General features: G+C 39.7%; 1 non-coding gene across 1 annotated transcript; it reads right to left on the reverse strand.

Moving 5' to 3' along the window:
• Positions 1-13070: 13070 nt before the first annotated feature.
• Positions 13071-13176, reverse strand: LOC117724072 (U6 spliceosomal RNA). Its single transcript, XR_004608761.1, has one exon. It is a non-coding gene; the product is annotated as a U6 spliceosomal RNA (small nuclear RNA).
• Positions 13177-23792: the final 10616 nt, after the last annotated feature.

Below are 23792 nucleotides of genomic sequence, written 5' to 3' on the forward strand. Positions count from 1 at the left end.
ATTACTAAACTGAGCTAGGCATGGTGGTGCAGGCTTTCTGGGCCAGGGCTCAGAAGATAGAGGCAACTAGATCTCTGTGAGTTGCAGGCCCGTTTGGGGTTACAGAGTGTGACCCTATCTTTAAAAAAAAAATCTACAGGTATCACATGGCCAGAAGTTATTTTCTTCCAGCTTCTAGCTTCTGTTTACTGAGCCTTCTCTCCCTGAACTTTTAATGGCTCAGGATCAAGCAGGCTGTAGTTCACGCTTGGCACAAGACAATGGTACCCAACCACCTCACGCATAATAGAAGCAACATGCAAGAGTAGTAAGTAACATGTGTGTCACTAGTTCCCTATGACCAGCTCTTGAAATTCTCATCAACCAGAGGAGCAAGAGTTCTCAGAGGGTCAAAATGCTTGCTGTACAGCCCTGACTATCTAAGTTCATTCTCTAGAACTCATGGTGGAAGGAGGGAATGGACTCCTGAAAGTTGTCCTCCGACCTTCCCATATGGATCTGGCATGTAAATACCCACACTTATTCACTTATACACACAATAATAAATAATAATAAATAAATATTAAGTGGAAAAGAGAAACCTAAATAAATGTATAATAAATATTATTGTAAATTTAACCACAATCCCCGTCTGACTCAAGACTCAAGAAAAGTTTGGCAAAACCACCATTTTAAAGCCAGCGTACTCCCACCTGGGAATCACATCTCTTACTTGTATTTTCTCTGACCCTATCTACAACCATGTTCCAGTGTGTGAACTTGGTTTTCTTGTTGAATCTTCGCGTCATCTTTATTCCCTTTGTGTCTGCAGCTAAATCTGTGATATTTAATTCTGTTGAGTCGTGTTGCCTATTTATTATTTTTCTCCTTTTGTCTTTAAAGTTCCCTGTCTTTACAGCTCTAACTACAGGGTCATGCTCAAGGGCCACAGTTTATACTTCCTGTGCTTCACCATCACTTCTTGAGTTGCTATGGAGATGATGTTGGAAATGTGCTTTAATGGATAGTTACCATTTTACCAAGGAAAGATGAAACAATGACAGTAGACGTTCATTCTTCAAAACTCTACAAACAAGCGGGAAGGACTGCCAGAACATGGCATTATTTAACATTTGTAGACTTAGTGAACACTGAGCAGATATTTGATCACTTTCCAATAGGACTTTATTACCATCACTTCTACTCACAAAGGATAACATTTGTATGTTAATGGTCAACTCATTGGTGCTGATTAAATCAAAGTATTATCAAATAATTTACTATGATTTAGTTGCATAATCATTGTGCTGGTTACAACTGGAAACCACGGGTGGTAGACATTTTATTGTGCTCATACAAATGATAATTTTATTAGCAAGACAAAAAGAGCAAAAGAAAGCGGACAAAAAGAGAGTCAGATGCTTATTGTTGAATTTTGGGTGTCGCTGAGAACAAGCAACCATCTCAAAATTGTTCTGCTCAATTAATGATCACAGAGAGATTAAGAATAAAGGCAGATGGCATTCAGCTTGGGTCTGCTATTCTTTCTCATCATTTGCAGATGGGTTTTTCATACCTCAGCTTCTAAAGCTCAAGTTTGAGGTTTCAGCTTCTGATTACTCAAAGCGGACTAACTGTCCATATCATATGCATTTATTACACTCTGCTTATCCCTGACTAGGCACATAAACATGTCATTATTCATTATAACAAAGATTGAAAGGTCTGAAGTGACGCAAAGAAGATGGCATGAGAAACACCTGCAGGGAAATATAGTAATCAAAAGTTACAATGCAAATGTAGGTTAATATATAAACAACCAGGTGTTGTGATTCAAATCTGTGCTCCCAGCACTTGGTAAGTGAAGGCAGTTGAATCAGAAACTCAAGGTCATTCTCAGCCAAATTTTAAGTTCTAGGCCAGCCTAGGATAAGTAAAAACCTGTGTTTAAAAGAAATTATAGTAGTAAACTTTTATAATGACAAAAAATAGATTCAAAAACTATAGTAAGTATAGTATGACCACATAAATATACACATTGCACTAAATAAGAATTAAGGATTATTATTGTTACCTATACATGTTATCATGTAATGTTAACACTACACATTAGCATCATTAGATAATTTTTATATTGAACATAAATCTCTTGTCTCAGAAGAGGAAGAACAAATATTATTGAAGGAAACATTATCTTAGATAATTGGTCAATTAACCAATACATTCTTATTCATTCAATAATATGACCCAAAAATACTACACTACTTCTTTTTCTAGACTATCCACATAGTTATCAAGTTAACTATCTCAAGATGTATACTTTTCTGCTTCAGATAATAATGCCTTTCTTTTCATTTTTCTTATAGCAAAAACTAGTTTGAAAATAATTCTTTTTAAATTAATGAATGATTTAAATTTATATTCCAAACAGAGCTTCCTCCTCTTTCCTCTCCTCACTCTATGCCCTCTGCCTTTCTCCTCAAAGAAGGGCACACCTCCCATGGATATCAATCTGCCTTGGCTTATCAACGTGCAGTAGGACTAGGTGCATCTTCTATTGAGGCTGGGCAAGGCCATCCAGTTAGGGGAAAGGGATCCAAAGGCAGGCACCAGAGTCAGAGACAGCTCCTGCTCTTGCTGTTAAAGGTCCCACATTAGGACCAAGCTAGACTGGCCTGCCCAATGCATGCTCTCTGATTCAGTCTATATGAACTCCTATGTGCCCAGGTTAGTTCATTCTGTAGCTTTTCTTGTGGTGTCCTTGATCTCTCTAGCTCTTTCAATCCTTCCTCTCTCTCTTCCACAAGATTCTCTGAGCTCGGCCTAACGTTTGACTGTGGACCTCTGTATCTGTCTTCATCAGCTGCTTGGTGAGCCACCCAGATGAATGTTATGTTATCCTCTTGTCTGTAAGTATAACAGAGTATTATTAACAGTGTCAGGGGTGAGCTCTCTCTCATGGCATGGGACTCTAGTTGGGCCAATGATTGATTAGCCATTCCCTCACTTTCTGTTTCCTCTTTATCCCTGCACCTCTTATAGACAGGAAAAATTATGGGTTAAAGGTTTTGTGACTGGGTTGGAATCCCCATCTTTCCATTGAAAATCTTGTATAGTTACAAGAGGTGAAGGATTATTATAAAAAGGAACTTAAAACTAAACTTGGTGGTTCTCAAAATACTAAAAAATTCTGCATACCATTCCTAAATGCCAAGTGTAAGCTATCTGGATCTTCTGGCATGGTGCCTACCCCTGAATGCACACCAGACTCTCCTGGTGGCTTGATTAGTTACTTCGGTTTGTACAGCACAAGTTATGAACTGGAAAACAATTGGCTCATTCCTTTTCTTGCTTGAGTTAATTAGATCAGATTTGTTGTTGAAAGTTTTTTTCTCCAATTAGGAAGAGCTATTTACAATGACTCCGAAATGGAGAATGTCTCCTAACAGGTCTTGATGTTATGAAGGCTCCACATTTAGATTTAGTCAAAAGATAGTGAAACCACAGCTTGAAAGAGGAGTTAGCATCATCATACCATTCTACTAATTAGGAAATAAAGAAAGGAAGAAAAGGAGGGAAGGGAGAGGAGGAGGGAAGCCGTAGCGAAGGAGAGTCTTGCAAGTACCTGGACTATTACTACCGTGCTCTTGATAGTTGAAAAATAATTAACTTTATAAACAAACAATCTCATCTTTTCTTTAGGGTAGAGTACTATCACTAAGTCTACTTACCATGGGCAGAATGGTCTTATGTCTTATCAGTTCCTTGCAGTTCCAACACAAATTGTGTTGCTGTTGCTTTGAGTCCTGATAACACTTTGCTTTCCCAGGTCTAGTAGACAGAAACGTAGGACGTAGAAAAGGATGGCACCTTCGTGTTCATATTCTCCTTTCTCATACAACTTCTATGCACTCACATCCAGGTTTGGTTTTACTTCATATTGCCTCTACAAATAGCAGCCCTTCAATGAGTGATGAATTTCTTTTTTAAGGTTTTTATTTTTTTTAATTTTTATATCTGTGTGTCTGTGTGTATGCCACATGTGTATACTTTAGTACAGTTTCTCATGCTATGTTAACCTACAACCATAAAATAATTTTGTTGCTACCTCATAACTGTATTTTGGCTACTGTTATGAATCATAATGTAAATAAGTGATATGCATCCCTCAGTGGGGTTGCAACCCTCAAGTTGAGAACCACTGTTGTAAATATAGTCGATGTCAACAGGAAATTAGACATGATGGATTGGTTTCATTAACCAACAGTACAAAATCCATAACTCCACTACACTATGTGTAGACAAACTCATGAACAGGATGTTAAAAACTCATCTTAAACAAATATTCTAAAAACAGCATCATAACTTCATAAATTGCTGATCTAATGTTTAATTACATGCCCATGAAGTTAGCAACATTGCTGAAACGTTGCATTTCTCCTCGATGGTTCAAACCTAGCAGATATTATGTTAGAAGGCATGAAGTAAATGAACTAAGTTCATAAATATTGTTTATTAAAACTGTAGCTAAACAAACTGTGAGTATGAGTATTTAAGAACAAAGCTTTTCTGGGCATATATGAAACTCGAGCCCTATGCCTGAAAAATGTCACAACAAAGTCTTAAATTGTCTTTTTTATTTGGCATCAGAAATGTTATCCGAAAGGTCACTTGATTTCCTGTAAATACAGCTCTATGGAGTGATCCCAATAAGCCACACATTCAGTGGTCGCCAGCTATTTAGTGACCCACTGTATTTCAACAAAAGCTAATACATCCTGTGTGACAGGAAAATGGGTGGAGGACCTTGTGTCTCTAACTTCCAGAAACCCTTGTTTGTAAGGCTGAGGTTTTGTGTCATAGTGTGACCATCCAACATTTTTTGAGCATGTCATGGATTTTTTTTTTCTAGAAATGTTATCTTCATAGAGCACATTAAAGTTTCTTTCCTTTTAAAAATATGTAATCAAGTAGCCGGTAGTCACAGCAACATGAAGGATTATTAAATAAAAGAAGATGCTTGACATTAAGTGATAAATATTTATGAATCTATATGTAGTAAGACATGTAGTAAGATAGCATATAGTCATTACTCCATAAGTATTATTATTAAAAATTAGTGTGTGTATGTGTGTGTATTATGTATGTATTATTCCAGTGGAAAAGGAAATTGAAACACAAGAGGTTTTTTTAATGTATCTTTTCTGGAGAGTTTTGAAATGCCTAAATAGTGGAAGAGGCAGGTCCTAATGATAAACAGATTTAAGGGGTTTATTGAATATTAATATCAACAGATCATATGTTTGGTAGGTTCAAGTCAAAAATAATAATAAGACAAGGGCACTCTTTCCCTTATATCCTCTCTCTATCGTGACAAGGCCTGTGTCCCTGGCCATCTGCCCTACTGTCACTTGTCCCTGTCCTTGTAGTCCTTTTATCAGCTCACCCAAAAGAAATGAAAGTACTGATTGATATTCCCCTTGACCCACGATGTTTTCGAAAACTGAAACAAAAACTGAAGAGTTCCAGATCCTACTGTTGTGTGAGAGCATTTCAGAAGCCTTCTGGTACAGCTACACTGAAAACTCCCAAACACTCTTTTCCTTGCATTGTCTTAGTAGAATGTGATCCCTCTAAGTGGAGCAAATCCCTACTTGCCTAAGTGACTCATCTCACAAAAACATCAGAGCTCCGTTCACATGCTAGCATACTCTTGGTCTTTGTGAAACTCTCTATGGCTGCTCTAGCAATTGAAAAGGGGCTTAATCGTATGTGCTAATTAAAGAACTATGAGAATACCTAAAGACAAAGGTATTCCAGCTGAGAATTTGTGACCCTACATAGTTTTTGATACAGTAACTGTGGCATAAGGTAGCAGAACCTCAGACAACTGACTTCCCTTTCTTTAGCAGAATGCTCTGGTGCCTGTATTCCCTGTTCGTAACTTTCAAATCTTTTAAAGCATGATTTTGTGATTTTCTTTTTTTCTTCAACTTTATTAATATTTCAACAAAAGATGTAAAAGTAGCTACAGAGGGATATAGTATAGTAATAATAATTGTTCACTGGTTCTGAATTTTCTCCATCTTCTGAAATCTGTTCAGTGAAGTAACATTAAATCAATAGTGTCAGTACATGGAATACAGTAACTAATTCCCTAGGTGGGCTACAATATGTCCCTTGACTTTCAAGGAAGGTGAATTTATATGCAACTTTAAAATAGAGGAAAATCAAATTCATAGGGCTTAATAATAGTAAACTATTTTCATGTCATCCCATGTTTATATGTTGCCAACATATGTGCTTTTAAGGACACTGTCAGTGCATTTTGACAAAGATGGTTACTTTGAACAAGAGCTTTCCACAAATGTAACTTAGAACAGCTTATTTTAAGGGCATATTGGAGAGGATGGAGTGGATGCATCGAGTACTCATCAAGATTGGAAACAATTTCATTTTTAAACCACTTTCACTTCATAGAATCATTTTTATTGAAACACTGTCAGAGTTCTGGACAAGTGAGCTTCTACTGAAATTAATTCTTGTCTAGCTGGCCGACAGGACGTGCAGTCAACCCTGTGCTCCTATCCATCTCGGGATGTGGGCAACATGGCAACCAGATCTTAACCTCACTGGAGTTCACTGACAGGGCTGTGGCTCACTGGAGTTAAGGGTCATGTTGGGGAACTACATGGTTTTAGAGATGTGAATCTATTGCTAGTTTCATATAGGAGCCTTCATCTATTCTTTCCTTTAAGATGACTTCTGTCCTGAATTGGACTTATCCCACTCAATGGACTCTGGGTTATAAAGACCTGAAGTTTAGAGGGAACTGTTACAAGCACCAATATTCTATTACCAATATTCTGAAGTGCAGCAGACAAAACACAGTGCCAATAGAAAGCCTTGCCCACTTCAGTCTTATGTCCCAGCCTTGTAGGAAGAAATCCTTACATATGTTAACAAATATCAAAACCACCACAGAAAAACTAACCACCATGAGATGAGATGCTTATCCTCCACACACTGCCCTGTCCTGTCTGTCCATTCTCTCCCTTTTCTACCTTGTTGTGTGCTGTGGGGGAAACTGAGTCCTATGAATGGTATCATCAAGGCTCCTTTGACTTCTAAAGTTAAGACAGTAAGAGCCACTGGAGGGATATTGGACACTAGAGAGGAAAGGAGACGGTATTTCTTCTGCCCTTGCTGAGTCTCTTCCTGTAGGCCTTTATCCCATTCTAATGCCAGAGGCTGCCTGGTACTATAAAGACAGCATCAGCTGAACACAAACGCTCATCCAAGGCATCCACTCTCACTGCTGTTACTAGGTAACAAGTTAGCCACTAGCAGACCCAAAGGACATTAGGGCAGAGCCTCTCCCATGTAGATTATAAAACCTGTGATTAAACTATAAAACATATGTTACTGGTGACAGGAATGGGACATGAGTCCTCTTTGGTCCCGGTAAGAGACATGACATCCCGGACTTCTCAGAAGCTCATTAATTGATAACTATCTAAATCTGGTAACATGCACTTTTAACTTTATACCACTCTATTTTTACAAATTAGTGGCCCCTTAACAGCCATGTCAAATGGGTCTGCCACTCACCCAGACAGGCAACCTCTCCTTAGTAAAACTGTCTGTTCTAGGGGAGTTACTGAAGGCCTGTCTGAAATGGGAACTGGCCCAAAGGTCTGCCTGGTCCTTGCCTCTCACTGTTTTAGGGTGTCATGCTTTATTCTGTCATCAGCTCTTTCTATTTTCTATACTAGACTGGGTTTCAGCTGAATTCTTTCAGCAGAGATAGCAAAGGATGGGAAGGGCCAAAGGGAGATCTGTGAGATCCCAGAGAGGGTCTCATTATAGAGGGAAGTCCTTAGAATTTCCAAGGGGAAGCCACATGATCAGAGAGACTCTGACTCATCCTAGTAGAATGACTACTAACAGAGAAATCTAAAGTGTAGAGGCTCCTTAGGAAGAAGTTCCTAAAAGTAATTCACAAGGAGTCTCGTTGACCTTAACATTTAAAAAGGAAAGGAGAATGTGTAGCCATCTACGTGGCCATAAGACTTAGCAGGAAAGTATATGCAAAGAGTTAAGTGACTGATTATAACACAAAACAAAAAAGAGCAAGACGGGATTGTGACAGGCATGTCATGTCAGCTATTGCACAATGTACTTAAATGAACACCAGTAAGTTGCAAGTTAAAAATAAAAAGTAACGCATACTAACAGGCTTAACTGGTAGTCACAAGAATTCTACAGCCCCCATACCACTAGCTCTTCCCAAATGTATTTAAAGGAAACCTTGCTGAGTCCCGCTAAGTATTTCCTGGTTATCAAGTTCAAGGAATTCACTACCTGGCTTCACCTGTCCAAGGCCTTGCTTTCCATCACACTGAAGGTAAGTGTAAGGGGGTTTAGTATTTCTCTTCAGTGTTGGCCCTAAATGCCAAGTCTCAGAATCCAAGTAATCTACTCTCATGGGATGGCACACCAAGGGGGTTCCAGTTGCCTTCCACCAGTACAACAGATGCCAAGCTGTCTGGGTCTAGTACTGACAGCTCCTTTTTCCTCTGCTTCAGTATCCACTGTCCCCAGTGAACAAGGAATAATGGATCTCAAGGATCCAGAGACAAGGCTGCTAACGGGCAATGTGTTGGTACAGAATAAAGTGTTACCCACCCTCTCCTATAAGATAATAAGGACCCATATATCTTAGAGTTCTAGTCAGAAAGAAAGGACTTTTGGAAACTGCCTTCTTCTCAAGCACCATTTGAGATGTGATTCTCATGTATGTCTGCTTACTCTAGTAAGAATAGCATGATTCATCTCTGGCCCTTTCTGAGGCAGACAGCAGATGCCACCCATGTGTGGAGACCTCTGTGAGACATTTGAGTACCACAACAAGCATGACTAATGGCTTAGTCAGCAGTCGATATAACTTTTGATGTAGAGAAGAGGAGTTTCTTCTGCCTAGGCAAGGACTGATACCTCCTGTGATAAAGGGGAAGCCTTGTTTTACGTGCTTAAGAGGACAGTCTGCAGCCAGAGGAGGAAAAGAAGCCCAATGCCCCTGAAGAAATGATAAGATGAGAGAAATAAGTATTCCTCAAAGCGGTTACTTGCAGGCCCTCACTGTGGAATCTGCTGTTCCTACTCTTTCCAGACACAGAGCAAACGCATAAGCCTACTTGCACTGACAGCTTGCCCATCCTTATTCTCTATCTCTAAAGGAATCCTTCCTCCATCCCACCCCGTGCAGCTGCTTACACACTTCCATTGCTGTAAGCCTGTCAGCCATTCAACCTCAAACTCAGAAAGGATAACTGTAGCTCCTTTTTCTTCCTTCATCTCTTCCCAGCGGCTCTCCAGAGCTGCAGCTCCTCTGTCCTGTTGTGTTTTCTCTTAATAAGATTGTCCTCGAGGCTCCTTCTGAGCCCATTTTTTAAAAGTTATTTTATATATGAAACTAAAAGCCTACTCTGGACAGTGTGTTGGAGTTCCTGAGGCTTAGGAATGGGAACAGTTGCTGACCCAACATTCCTATCCAATTGCTCTCCACTCCCACCCTTATAAACATCTGTATTAAAGCATAAGGAAACTCCCCGTTGTCTATAGCTCCTCACATCTGTCTGGAACTGCAATTCTAGGTGATCAGGTGCCATCTTCTGACTTCTGTGGGTACCAGAGACACATGTGTGGTACACATACATACATGCAGGCAAAACAATCATACTCATTAAATGAATGAATGAATGAATGAATGAATGATTTAAAACTCATGCAGGATTCTAACTTAGATCAAGCTCAGGCAAAGATATATAAAATGATGCCTGCCCAAGGAAAGAAAACAAAAAAATGAAAATACCAAAAGAAGGGGGAAACTCTTATATTGACAACTTTATAACTAAAGGTAAATTTTAATAAACTTTCTTCCAGATCAAAAACTAGTGACCTGCCTATAACATGTTACAATTTAAAAACATGCTCACCTGCTTAGAGTTGCATTCAGGTGCTTCAACTCTACTCTCCAAAAGGAAGAATAATATGTATTACCACGACTGCATTATAAATGAAAACAGAATAATCAACAAAGTTCCTTCCTGAAGTTCCAGTCAGTACTATTAGAAGGCTTGTCATTTTAAAATTTATTCTCTAAACAAAGACAACCCAAAGCTGGCTTGATTTCTTAAGGGCTTTTGAGATCATCTGTTCCTGCATCAGGCATGAGCTATGCAAAACTGTCACAACTGCTATTGTCATTTTTTGAGGTTTCCAAACGCCACTTTTCATTCCAAAAGCTTCCAACAGGTTGTACACAATGAGCAGGAAACAGATGCGTCCTAGTGATTTATTTAAATATTTTATGAGTATTTACTCCAGACAGAGAATTAAAATACCAGCTTTTCAGAATGCAAATGCTATACAAGAAATTCTCTTAAAAATGTTCCCACCTTCTGGGTTCACAGACTGAAAAGCAAAACATAAGATCTCCAATGCCAAGTTCTAGTCAAGATTCCATTGATTGTTTTTGTGTCACTTGGTTTCTTAAAGCTATAATAAGTCAGAAAAGTTTATTTCTAATGAGAAACCTTGGAAATAAAGACTTAAAATCTAATAGAATAAATTCAGAGTTAATTATGAAATATCATGTAGTTATAGTATGACTTTTTTCCCCTGTGAGGCCTTATGAAGTGTCATAATTGCTCTTTAACTTGGAAATAATCTTAAATCTTTGCAGAGCAGTAAAAGACAAAATCACTTAAAAGTCCATGACATGGTGACAGTAAGAAGAAAGGGCTAAAATACTGTAAACTGTCACATAGCTGAGTAAGTGGGCTATCTCAAATAAGCACTGCTGTGCTCCTCCATGGACCACTGTCTTACTGTGGATTGTGTGCTAAGGTAGGTAGGAGTGTGTGTGTGTGTGTGTGTGTGTGTGTGTGTGTGTGTGCGTGTATGTAACATGGTGTACCTGAGTATGGTGGATGTAGATTGGATACCAACATTCAGTATCTTCCTTACATGCTCTCCACCCACTTTGTTTTTTGGTTAAGTCTGGTGGTGGTGGTGGTGGTGATGGTGGTGGTGGTGGTGGTGGTGGTGGTGGTGGTGGTGGTGGTGGTGGTGATGGTGGTGGTGGTGGTGGTGGTGGTGGTGGTGGTGGTGGTGGTGGTGATGGTGGTGGTGGTGGTGGTGGTGGTGGTGGTGGTGGTGGTGATGGTGGTGGTGGTGGTGGTGGTGGTGGTGGTGGTGGTGGTGGTGGTGGACTTTCTGGGTTTTGTTTTTGTTTTAATGTATTCACTTTACGTCCAATTCCAGCTCACTAGCCCCCTCCTGATCACATCCTACCACAAGCCTTTCCCTCTTCCTCCTCCCCCTTCCCCATCTCCACTGAGCCTTTGGGGACCCCTCTGAATATCCCCCAACCCTGGCACTTCAGGTCTCTGCAGGGCTAGGCGCATCCTCTTCCACTGAGGCCAGACAAGGCAGCCAAACTAGAAGACTATATCCTACATATAGGCACCAGCTTTTAGGATAGTAACCTCTCCAGTTGTTCAGGACCCATATGAAGACCAAGCTGCATATCAGTTACATATGTTAGGAAAAATCTAGGTCCAGTGTTTGATTCTTTGGTTGGTGGTTCAGTCTCAGAGAACCCCCCAACGGTCCAGGTTAGTTGATTCTATTGGTCTTCCTGTGGAGTGCCTATCCCCTATGGGGCCCACAATCCTTTCTTCTACTCTTCCATAAGAATCCCCAAGCCCCATCCATTGTTGGGGTCTCAAGTTGGGCTGGTAATTGGTTGGTTGCTCTTTCAGTCTCTGCTCCATCCCGCGTCCCTGTATTCCTTGTAAACAGGATAAATTTGGGGTTGAAAGTTTCCTGGGTGAGCTGCTGTCCCTAGCACTCCATTAAGGTTCCTGCCTGGCTACAGAAGGTGACCTCTTCGGGTTCCATATGCCTAATGCTGTGAGTCACAGCCAAGGACAAGCCCATTGATTCTTGGATACCTCACCCCCTTATCCCAGTCGTCTTAGGGTTTTACTGCTGTGAACAGACACCATGAACTCTTATAAGAACAACATTTAATTGAAGCTGGCTCACAGGTTCAGAGGTTCAGTCCATCATCAGCAGGGTGGGAGCATGGCAGCATCCAGGCAGACATGTGGCTGCAGGAGCTGAGAGTTCCACTCTTGTAACTAGGAGAAGACTAGCTTCCAGGCATCTAGGGTCCTAAAGCCCAAGCCCACAATGACACAATTTTTCCAACAAGGCCACACCTACTCCAACAAGGCCACACCTCCTAACAGTGCCAAGCATATACAAATCATCATACCAAGTCTCTGTCTATTCCTGGAAATGCTCCATACCTCCCCAACCCTGTCAGTTGCAGATTTCCATTCATTCTCATAGCTATCTGGTTGTCCCTATCTGGCTGTCCCTATCTGGCTGTCCCTCCTGTCTGTCTCCACATCTGATCCTGAGCAACCCCCGCTATCCTTCCCTATCCCCTCTCCTACCCAGTTCCCTTCTTCCATCTGCTTCTTATGGCTATTTTATTGTCCCTTCCAACTGAGATTCAAGCATCCTTACTTGTGACTTCCATCTTGTTTAGATTCTTTGGGTCTGTGGAGCATAGCATGGGTATCCTGTATTTTACGGCTAATATCCACTTATAAGTGAGTACATACCATGTATGTCCTTTTGAGTCTGGGTTACCTTACTCGGGATGGTATTCTCAAGTTCCATCTGTTTCCCTGCAAAATTCATGATGTCTTTGTTTTTAATAGCTTTGTTTTAATAGTTTTAAAAGACATCTGGGTTGTTTCCAGTTTCTGGCTATTACAAATAATGCTGCCATGAACATAGTTGAGCAAGTATCTTTGAGGGATGGTGGAACATCTTTTGAGAATATGCCCAGGAGTGGTATAGCTGGGTCTTGAGTTAGACCTATTCCCAGTTTTCTGAGAAACTGCCAAATTGATTTCCAAAGTGGTTGTACCAGCTTGTCATCCCACCAGCAATGGAGGAGTGTTCCTCTTTCTCCACATCCTCACCAGCACATGCTGTCATTTGGGTTGATTTTTTTTTAACACTTCATAAATTTGCTGCCATCCTTGCACAAGGACCATGCTAGTTTTCTCTGTACCTTTCCAGGTTTAGTGTATGTGCTGCCAAAGTGAGTGCTCACTTTGATCTTAGTCACTATGATAGGTGTATAAGATGAAACCTCAGAATTGTTTTGATTTCCATTTCTCTGATGACTAAGGACTCTGAACATTTCTTTAAGTGCTTCTTGGCCATTTGAGAGTCCTCTGTTGAGAATTATCTGTTTAGCTCTGTGCTCCAGTTTGTAATTGGGTTATTGGTGTCTAACTTTTTGAGTTCTTTTTAAAGTTTGGATATTAGCCCTCTGTCAAATGTAGGTTTGGTGAAGATACTTTCCCAATCTTTAGGTTGCCATTTTGTCTTATTGATAATGTCCTTTGCCTTACAGAAGCTTTGCAGTTTCATGAGGTCCCATTTATCAATTATTAATCTTAGAGCCTTAGCCAATTGGTGTTCTGTTCAGGAAATTGTCTCCTAGACCAATGCGTTTAAGGCTATTTCCCACTTTCTTTTCTATGTGGTTTAGTGTATTCAGTTTTATTTTGAGGTCCTTGATCCACTTGGACTTGAGTTGTGTGCAGGGTGATAAATATAGATCTATTTGCATTCTTATACTTGTAGACATCCACTTAGACCAGCACCATTTATTAAAGATGCTTTTTTTTAATCCATTGTATGGTTTTGACTTTTTTTAAATCAATGATCAAGTGTCCATCACTGTGTAAGTTTGTTTCTAGGTCTTTGATTCAATTTCATTGATCAACATCTGTTTCTGTACCAACACCATGCAGTTTTTAATCACTATTTGCTCTGTAGTACAGCTTGAGGTCAGGGATGATTCTTTCCAAAGTTCATTTATTGTTCAGGATTGTTTTGGCTATCCTGGATTTTCTATTTCTCCATATAAAATTGAGAATTGCTCTTTCAAGGTCTGCAAATAATTGTGTTAGAATTTTGATGTGGGTGGCATTGAATCTGAAGATTGCTTTTGGTAAGATGGTTATTTTCACTTTGCTAATCCTGCCTATCCATGAACATGAGATAGCTTTCCATCTTCTGGTATCTTCTTCAATTTCTTTCTTCAGGGTTTTAAAGTTCTTGCCATATAGATTTTTCACTTCCTTGGTTAGAGTTATACTACAATAGTTTATATTGCTTGTGGGTATTGTAAAGGGTGTTGTTTCCCTAATTTCTTTCTCTGTCAGTTTGTCATTTGTATAAATGAGGGCTACTGATTTCTTTGAGTTAATTTTGTATCCAGCCACTTTGCTGAAGGTATTTACCAGCTGTAGAAATTCTGTGATAGAATTTTTTGGGGGGTTGCTTAAGTATATTATCATATCAGCCACAAACAGTGATAGTTTATTATCATATCATCCACAAACAGTGATAGTTTATTATCATATCATCCACAAACAGTGATAGTTTGGCTTCTTTTTGGATTTGTAACCCATGGATCTTCTTTAGTTGTCTTATTGTTCCTGGTTTTAGTGGAATTGCTTTAAGTTTCTCTTCATTTAGCTTGATGTTGGCAATTGGCTTGGTGTATATTGCTTTGACTATGTTTATGTACGTGCCCAGTATCCCTGATCTCTATAATACTTTTAACATGAAGGGATGTTGGATATTTTCAAAAGCTTTCTCAGCATTTAATGAGATGATCATGTGATTTATTTCTTTTACTTTGTTTATATGGTGGATTGTGTTGATGGATTTTCATATATTGAACCATCCCTGCATCTGTCAGATGAAGCCTACATCTGATGGATGATGCTTTGGATGTGTTCCTGAATTTGGTTTGTGAGTATTTTATTGAGTATTTTTTTCATCAATGTTTATAAGAGAAATTGTCTTGAAATTGTCTTTCTTTGTTGAGTCTTTGTGTGGTTTAGGTATCAAAGTGACGATGGCTTCATAGAATGTGTTTGGCAGTGTTCCTTCTGTTTCTATTTTTGTGGAATTGTCTGAGGAATTTTGAAAAAACTCTTTGAAAGAATGGTAGAATTCTGTACAAAAACCATCTGGCCATGGACTTTTTGTTTGTTTGATTGTTGTTGGAAGACTTTTAAGGACTACTTCTATTTCTCTATAAGTTATAGGGCTATTTAAGTAGTTTACCTGATCTTGATTTATCCTCCGTAAGTGGTATCTGTCTAGAATATCATTCATTTCATTAAGATTTCCCAATTTTGTTGAGTACGGGCTGCTGAAGTGAGACCTCATGGTTCTTTGAATTTCCTTGCTTTCTGTTGTTATGTCTCCCTTTCCATTTCTGAGTATTTAGTCATTTACTGATGTGGTCTCTCACTGTACCTGCAGCTCACTGATTTAGCTAGACAAGGAGCTTCCTATTTCTACGTCTCAATGCTGGGATTTTAGGTATGTACTATGTAAAGCTCTTGCTGCATTTTCAGACAACTAATTAATTAAACTCTTAGTATACACTCAGAAGAACTGAAGCTATTTTGCCATCCAAAGTCACATCTACAAATATCAGCATTATTCACAAGGATGGAACACTGCAAATAATGCCAATATTCATCAGTAGATGAATGAGAAACCATGGTATATTGATATAATGTAGTGATATTTCAACCATGAAAAGAGATAACATTCTATATGTTTTAGCATCATTATTACATAAATAATTAAGCTTATTTCTTGCATTTTTGTTAGAATTTTAAAACTTTAAAAAGATTTTCATTGTGGTATGTGGTGGCAGATAGAGACAGGTAAATCTTAGTGAGCTGAAGTCCAGTTTAATTTACATAGAAAGTTCCAGGCCTGCCAGGGCTACACTATGAAAGTTGCCTCAAAACAAACAAACAAATAAAATTTCTTTGTAAATCATTTCAATTTTTCACGAAACCTATTTTAAAAGGTTTTTCCCCCCCCCCCCTTTTCCTACTAAGTCCAATAGTTTGCAAAGTTTACTGTTTGTTGGTCGAAAGAATGGAGTCTGAGCTGGATCTCAGGCCTAGGATGGAGATAAAACTTTCTGAATGGCCAGGAAGATTGTAAGATTACTATCTAGCAGGAGCCTTTCAGATAAAAAAACAAACAAACAAACAAACAAACAAAAAAAAAAAAAAAAAAACAAAGACATACCAGTTTTTCCCTCCCTTAAGAGATAATCCAAATGGGTCTGTCAACTACTTGGACAGGAAGGCAGCCTTCAGGAAGCTTTCTGTTCCAGGTATTTTCTAGAAAACAGCATGAGGCCTCTGGAAATGGGAGAAAACAACTGCAGAGCTTATAGGAGACAGAGCAGGAGTATCAGGAGTCCAATGCCTGCTTGAAAGTACCGCTGCTAATTAGAAGTCTATCTGAACTTACAGATCCACATTTTGGAGTATTTCTTGTTACTTTGTAATAAATCTTACCCATCCTTTACACTACACTCTGTAGATCTCACCTGAATTAATTTAAAAATGATCACAAGGACCAGGGAACCTGGCAAGGTGAAGCCAGCAGGAGATGCTGTTAACCTCTCAACTAGGCTGATGAGAGGAGAATAGAAATGAGTTAGAAGATTTTATAAAAGAGTCACATATATATCCAGTTCTTAAAGGAGGGGTTACACATTGGCCCAACTAGCTCCATTGTTACTTTTACTTTCCCCTCCACTTCAAGTCAACTCATTTTTGTAAGTTACTTGAATTCTAGATGTCAGGCTCTGATCCCCATTAGCACACTAAAGTCCATGCTGACCTCCAGTCTCCTGCATTTCCTGTCTCTTCTCAACTCTTCTCAACTCTTCTGACACTAAACTTCTTGCCTCCTGGGATTTCCTCCTCCAGCTTCTCTTTCCTATATAAACCTGACATTTCCACCACATTTCCCTCTCCCTCTCCCTCTCCCTCTCCCTCTCCCTCTCCCTCCCCCTCTCCCTCCCCCCTCCCTTTTGTCTTCTCTTGCACACACACACACACACACACACACACACACACACACACACACACACCGGTCATCTGCTAACCATGTTCAATTTACTACTCTGTCTTCCTGCTCTGGACTCTTTCAGATGCCTCTGGCTGTACTCCCCCTCATACCCGTAATAAAAAACCTTCCTGTCAACCATACTTTGGTCACGTCCTCAGGTTTATACACTAGGAAAGGTAGGTTTGGTTGATAAACATGTTTATGACAAGGAACTGAACACAGCCCTAATGGGGAAAAAAAGCCCAGTGACAAGACCAGGAAGAACAGATCAGTTACCTCAGGAAAAGAACTAAAGAGACCCTCAAGCAGTGGAGGATCTCTCTTTTCTGGAATTTTGCAGAACCAGTCTTGAGATAACGATTAACCAGGTCAAGCTTGACCAAGCTTGCCTTCAGTGTCAGCTGTGAAAATTCCCCAGTTAATAGAAATCTCCAACTCATGCCTTTTGTCTTTGCTCTTCGGAGCCTGAAAGTAATCACATTATGTCTGGGCAACTGAGTCTCTTCATCTCTTTCTGCTATGGCCATACTGATTAAAACCTCCTCTGTACTTCTCCACTACTTATCTCTTTGATTGACATATTGGATAGACACATCTCATTTGATTGACATATCTCACAGTGGGTTGAGATCCTTGGGCTTGTACTCTGAGGTTCCAGCAATATTATGATGCAACCAAGTGCCAAGCACATATTGCTTCTAGCTTTGCAGGCTTTGTTTCTAAGCACTTAAATGTCCACTTTTGTGAGATACCAAATAATCATTTCCAGGCTAGTTAAGCATAATTTGGTTTATAGTAAATATATCGTGGCTGATTTTCCTCAGTTGTGACTCAGGTGGAGACCTCAATAGGGCTTGTTAGTCATATAAAAACTAAGTGGGCAGAAGAAATTGAGTGTTTCCCTTTTGACCTATTCATATGTACTGATTTTTAGGTTGCTTCAAGCAGCCTATAGTATTTAACTTTGTGCTGTATTCATTGGTCGTACAGTACAATAACTAAGGTCATAGATAGGCAAACATAAAAGCTAACTATGCAGAGTCCTGCTATAAAGGATGTTTTCTGTTTATCCACATAGCAAAGGGTAGATTTATGAATAGCAGGTTAAAGAAGATCCTTTGATATTGCCATTGTTCTGGTCTTGTTTATGTAGCCATTTCTAGAAGAGACTGTTTCACAGCTGACTTCCTGGTATTCTGGCTCTTACAATTTTCTCTCCTCCTCTTTCTAAGATGTTCCCTGAGTCGTATATGAAGGAGCTATGATGCCGATATAGCCTTTGGGGCTGGCCTCCCAATGATCTTTCAGTTTCTGCAATGTGCCAGTTGTGGTTTCTTGTGATGGTGTTTGTTTTCAGTAAAGAGAGGCTTCTCTGATCAAGGTATCTGCACCTATATATGGGTGCAAGGATACAATTTAGAATGTAGCAAGAAATGATAATGTGGGAAATGCCTTAGTCAAGAAGAGGTTTTAACTGAGAAGGAGGAGAGGGAGTCAGTACTAAAGAAGGAGAGAAAGTCCAACAGTGCTTAAGTTTTCCTTTTTTCTTGATTTTGATTAATAGGGTTCAACAATGTTATGTATCTCTTATTACAATAACTTGCTATTTTAGTCACATGCTCTTCCTTTGTTTATTTATGGTTTCCTTTCACACCACAGTAGAGCTTCCGTGAAAGAAAAAGTCAAAACAGGGCTCAGGAGTGGACAACACTAAATTACATTTTAAGATTGGAGCCTGAGATGGCTTATATTGATCGACAACTTGACATTATCTTCTTGGAGTCCAGTGTGCAAGTCTGGACAGGTTTCATAAATTAGATTGATTGTGAGTGGTGCCATTCTATGGGCAGGGCTCCCTGAGTCCACGAAAAGAGGAAGGTAAGGTGAGCACTAACATTCACAGCTCTCTGCTCTTCCACTGGGGCTACAGTATGACCTACTGTCCTCCAACTCCTGCCACCATGTTGTCCCTACCACGACAGGTTGTCCCCTCCAACTGCAATCAGATCATTGCTCCATTAAGTTGATTCTTGCCAAGACTTTTGTCATCATAATGGAAAAAAAAAGGACTACAGAAAATTGGTCTTGAGAAATGGGGCCATTCATGTTATAAACAAGATCACATGGTTCTTAAGGCTTTGGAACTGGATTGTATGGAGACTGGAAGAGTTTGAAACTTTAAGCTGGAAACGGCCAAGGATGCTGTGAGCAGAGTTTAGTGGGCCATTCTGGTACAAGTTTAGACTATAAGAATGTTGAGAGAAATGTGAGCGGTAGAAACCTGATCCATAGAGAGGGAGATGGGGACTCTTGAAAGAACCGGGCTGGGGGCAACTCTGATGAGACTCTGGCACAGAAGACATTCTGCCTGTGTTCTGAAAACCTGAATGAGAATGAATTTAAAAATTATAGATGAGTTAGTTTAGTAGAGGAAATTCCAAGATGTGATGTCATTCAGGTCATGTCATAGTTACTGTTCATTGCTATTATCCAGGTCTTCAGTGAAAGAGAGCAAAGAGTAGAAGAGAGGCTCAGGACACTGTGACGTTTGTGAAGGAAAGGCACACGTTTCAGAGTCTGCACCATGAAAGCCTAGAGTAAAGCATCTGTGATTGCAGATTAGTATGAGGGAAAGAATGAGTCACTATACACTGAGACAATAAGACGGAAGGTGCCTTGAGGGCAAGCCCTCATCAACTGACGGTCTAGTCTCCATCATGTGAAAATCCAGTCATTTGAGAAGAGAGAGAGAACTCAGATGGAAATTGCTACTGCAGGGAGTCCCTGCTGAGGAACAGCTGCCCTGGGAAGTGTTTCACCAGACTCATCCTGCAGAACACACATAGAGCAATGCCACTGTGTCCCCAGGGTGCCAGGCTACTTCTGGAGCTGGCAGCAGAATCTGGCACCATCATTGATGTGGTACTAGTTTGACACTGTGAAAGATGCAGAAGCAGGGAGGACATGGAGTCCTTCTCTAAAGTGTCCTATGCTCTTTTTATCCTGTGAAACTCCCCACCCACTTCCCCCAATTCTAGACTTCAGTGTTTATTATCTTTTCCTGTTGATTTTTATTTATCCTATGTTCTTGGGTCTGATATAATTAGAAAGTTTATCCCACACATGTATCTCTGGGTAGCTTCTGAATTTACTTGCTAGGATCTTACAGTTCAACATCTCTGAATCCTTAAGGCTGAAGGGGCCTCCAGATGTATTAAAGTAACTTGATGAATGTTGGAATGGATTATACGCAGTCAAATGCTGGAGGGCTAACGTCAGTGGTTGACTGTCTTGATATAGATTTTAGAATAGTATAGCAGATCATGACTTGTACAACAAACTATTTAACTGTCATTTCAGGATCAAACCATAAATTTCCCTTCCCTTGACCTACTTTCTTAAAAATTAGAGACAAAAGGTATTTCCCTGCAGATATATTTAATGACCCAGTCCTGCCACAAAAAAATACTGATGCTTTATTTTCTTGATATCATAGTATTATTTTTCTAAATGTTCTTCATTTAACTCTTTCGAAGTTGGTAAAAGGGGAAATAGCTAGACCAACCTGGTCAGACGGTCCCAGAACTGTCTAAATGCATAGTGTAATAAAATAACACAGACTTGTATTTCAAATTAAGGGACGCAACAGTGCAGTTCAGCTGTTTCTGGCCATCATTGCTTTTTTTTTCTGAGTCAGAGAGTGCCACGAGTGGAGTACTCCTGCCAGGGTACCACCCTGCCAGACCTCTCTTCACTGGCATAGTGTGTCACTCATGGTGAAGCCAGCCAAGCAGTCAAGGGAGGCTTTATCCAGTGTCAAGAGCTAAACTACCCTCACCAGGATTCTAAAGCCAAAGAATTTTTTTCCTTTTGTACCAGTGGCTCAAATGCCTTTGGACATGGTTTCTGGCACAGCTATGTTCAGGAAATGGGGAGGGAGGAACACCTATTTAAGTGAAAAAACACTCACGCAAGAACGTTACGCAATAACAGAAAACAAACGGTTGGCTAGTGGTGAAGTCTGAGCTCTCGGTCCATCACTGGGACTTGATTTGGTCTTAGAGGGAACAATCGTGAATTTTTTTCAATTTTTACAATTTTCAAAGTGTAACAACATCAATGAATCTAGACTGCGCAGCTTAGCAGGCTTAACACAAAGCATATCAATGTTAGAATTGAGGGCAGGCCAATTATTTTCTGTTCCCAGTTATAAGTGGGAGACGTTAATGGACAGCAGATTTGCAGCAGAATAACAACTGCGTTGCTCAGTTTCGCCTCAGAAGAAAGAAGAGCTGGAGCACAGTCCACAGCAGAACCTAAACAACTAGTCAGCCACACCCTTTACCTGTGAGGCTTCTCCCAAGCAAGCTCCTTTGCCTGGCTGGACACTTCCTTGATTGCTTACAGATGGAAATGATAAAATCTAAAGTGTTGCAGACTCTGGGGCTCGGAATGTAGGTCAGGGATAGAGCTTAGGTCTAGCAAAAGCAAGGCCCAAGTTTGATTTCTAGCACTTCAACAAAGCAACCAAAATGTACAAGTAAAAGTTATTAGTCAGGTAGTGATGACGCATCTCTTTAATCCTAGTACTTTAAAGACAGAGGCAGGTGGATCTCTGAGTTCAAGGCCAGCCCGGTCTGGTCTACAGAGAGAGTTCCAGGACAGCCAAGGCTATGCCAAGAAACCCTGACTCAAAAAAAAAGATATATATATATATATATATATATATATATATATATATATATATACAAACATACATACACACATATATACATATGTATATACGTATACACACACACACACACACACACACACACACACACATATATATATATATATATATATATATATATATATATATATACACATATATATGTAGTATGTGTGTGAAAAACGTGTGTGTGTTGTGCTACATATGTTTATATGTGTATATTTGTATATATTAAACAAATAAAATTTTATGGACTCACTGTAGAAGGAAAAGCAGATCTAGACATTGTATCTACCACTAAATCTTCAGAGTAGGCAAGGAGTGAGATGAGAGTACATTTTGATGGTACCTTAAAAATATGGCTGTTAGTAGTACTGGAGGAAGTGGTATAATTTTTTTCCTGGGTGGTATAACAGTTGATAAAGTTGTCATTTTTCCAGTAAAAACTGACCCCACCCACGTTCATCCGGCAACCATAATTAAACTTAGCATTCGAGAATAGAACATATGCATATGGGTGGGGAGGAGAGAGGACTAAGTGGGTTCAAGGTTATGAAGGACCTGGAGGGGGATGAGAGAATAATAGGGGGTAAAGAGTGACCAGAATTTATTATTTACAGGTACAGACTTTTCAGAGAATTATTTTAAAGAAAAAAAAAATATCATTAAGCCAAAAGAATTATTTGAAGGCTCAGCATAAACTTTTCTTTTAAAAAAATCACTTATAATTTTTTTTCTTAGATTTTTTTTTTCAATGTGGAACAAACCTTAAATTATTTACTATCAAGCAAACCTTGCAACACCTTCCAGGTGAGAGCACCTTCTGTACCCTGTGGTGTTAGGCTTTGTCATTTGCTAAGGAACCCTCCTACTCCCCAAATCTTCGTGACACTTGCTATTTTAGGTTGTTGGATTGTTTTTTTGTTTTTTTGTTTGTTTGTTTGTTTGTTTGTTTAATCCCTTTTACAGCTAGCCAATTTGAAAAGCAAACTATGTCAGTGTGATAACGGTTTGGTACTTTAATGTATACCCATTTTGTAAGCATATCGAATGGATTATTCCATAATTTCTAGTAAATATGCCAAAGGTAATTTAAGAAGTAATAGAAGTTGATGGGGAGTTTGGGAATCCCAACATTCCCCTCCTGACGGCCATCACAGTGTGATTGCTTTCTGTAGAGTTCATCACACATAGGGACGGCCTACGTTTCCACCATTGACCTAATAACAATTCTTCTACCATGAGGAAGAATATTTAGTAGCTCATGAGTGTTTAATTCAATCCAACCACTGTGCTGAATGCTTAGAGGTTGTCTCGTTTAGTCCTCATGTGAGTCTTCAGGGAGAGGAGCTATTTTTATCATTAGAAAACCTAGGCTGGGCTGGAGAGATGGCTCAGCAGTTAAGAACACTAACTGCTCTTCCAGAGGTCCTGAGTTCAATTCTCAGCAACTACTTGGTAGCTCACAACCATCTGTCATGGGGAGTCTGATACCCTCTCCTGGTGTGACTGAAGACAGCGACAGTGTACTCACATACATAAAATAAATATGTAAATCTTAACAAAAAAAAAAAAAGAAAGAAAGAAAGAAAGAAAGAGAGAAAGAGAGAAAGAAAGAAAGTAAGAAAGTAAAGAAAACCTAGGCTGTTTTTCTATGTCATACAGCTATGGTGCTGTGGTTCCAGAGCTCGAATCCATGCAACCTAACTCCAGAACTTTGGTGACTTTACAGTGTATTAGACGAGGCCCAACATAAACTTCAGTGTAAACTATATGTGCTTGTTTTTAAGACGATGCACCCGCAGTCCCAACTGCCTTATTGTTGTGATAAGACACCTGGAAAGTGATTTACAGAAGAAAGGGTTTACTGGGGCTTGCAGTTTCAGTGGGTTAGAGTTCTTGGCCACCATGCCAGGGTTCATGGTAACTGGCAGGCAGGGATGATGTTGGAACTGTAGCTCAGAGCTTTCAACTGCCCCAATCACAAGGCAGAGGGAGCTGAGTAGGAATAGGCTTTTGAAACCTCAAAGGCCACCACTGG

The sequence above is a fragment of the Arvicanthis niloticus genome, chromosome 19 (assembly GCF_011762505.2).
Source record: "Arvicanthis niloticus isolate mArvNil1 chromosome 19, mArvNil1.pat.X, whole genome shotgun sequence".
Lineage (NCBI taxonomy): Eukaryota > Metazoa > Chordata > Mammalia > Rodentia > Muridae > Arvicanthis > Arvicanthis niloticus.